This window comes from Frankliniella occidentalis, unplaced genomic scaffold, assembly GCF_000697945.3.
Source record: "Frankliniella occidentalis isolate FOCC.00 unplaced genomic scaffold, Focc_3.1 Scaffold50, whole genome shotgun sequence".
Classification (NCBI taxonomy): domain Eukaryota; kingdom Metazoa; phylum Arthropoda; class Insecta; order Thysanoptera; family Thripidae; genus Frankliniella; species Frankliniella occidentalis.
In genome coordinates, this window is record NW_026267180.1 from 535,846 (window position 1) to 537,000 (window position 1,155).

Sequence of the window (1,155 nt, forward strand, 5' to 3'; positions counted from 1 at the left end):
GGGGGGGGTCGCGCATCTGATGATGCGATTGCAAGAGGACTGATATTGATCGGGGTGCAGCTTGTCCCCGCCGGCCGACCGGCCGTGCTACGCTATGCGACGCTATGTGCTCTGTACCGCACTCGGGTCTCTGAGCGCCTTCCTCCCCGCATCCGCCGCGCGTCCGCGACGACACCGCGCACCCGGCCCCGTTCACAGCCTTGCGGCCCGCGGGATCGCATGCGTCAAGGTAAGGGCGGATAGGGAAACACGGCCATCTCCCACTATAATAATTGTGCCCCACCGAGATTCCATCAGAAACGCGAAAATAATTGTGCAGATGTAGGATGACCGAGAATGACCGAATTACTCGACTTAATGGGATGAATAATTGAGCGCGGGTCAAATCACCACGTTTGTACACTTTTTTATATTTTCGGCTTTTCCTGCAGGCGATGCCCAAGGCGTTCACCCTTTCTCTGCCCCTGCCCCAGGGCCCTGCCTCGCATTGTCCAGGACCGCGACCCCCTGCAGAGCTGCCGCATGCGTTTTCATTTCCGGAGGAAGCTTGTATCTCATGGTGGGGTCGGGGGATAGAGGGTGAGAGTGAGGGCGAGGCAGGGGGGGGGGGGGGGGGGGCACACAAACGGACCACGTCGGACATAAGGCAAAAACCCCACAAGAAAACAAGGCTTCCGATAAGTCTGTCTTCCGAGGTGGGTGTGGGGTGGGCATCTTTCCTCTATAGGCGATAACCTGAAAGAACGCGAAAAGGTGGTGGTGGTAAGGAGCGGGGGTAGGTCACTGGGGTGTCGTTTGCGCGCTTCTTACTGGTAGGCGGGGGAAGTAGGAAGAGGGAGAGGGAGGGCGGTACATGCACTATGCACCCCCCACAGAGGGTGACAGGGGAAGGAGTTAGGGCCTTTAAAGGGGTGGGGCGGGGGAGAGAGCAAAGCAGTGCCAACCCGTAACAGTTGACGTCAACGTCCCCCGCGTGGCTGTAACATCACCCCTCCTCCCAACGGCTCCCTGCAGCCCACCGCGGTCGGCATCCCCCGACCTGCCCCACCCAGCGGCTTGGAAACAGTCAGGCAAAACGATTTCTAAGAATTTTAAAGTCCAGAATTTTTTCTAAAAACATTAAATAATTCCAGAAAAAATGAAACAATTGTAACT

At 57.1% G+C, this 1,155-nt stretch overlaps 1 protein-coding gene across 4 annotated transcripts in view; it reads right to left on the bottom strand.

Annotated features, from left to right (window-relative positions):
* Positions 1-1,155, bottom strand: part of LOC113207708 (V-type proton ATPase 116 kDa subunit a 1) — a gene marked incomplete at its 3' end in the record, with an annotated part of 36,875 nt that overhangs the window by 1,452 nt on the left and 34,268 nt on the right.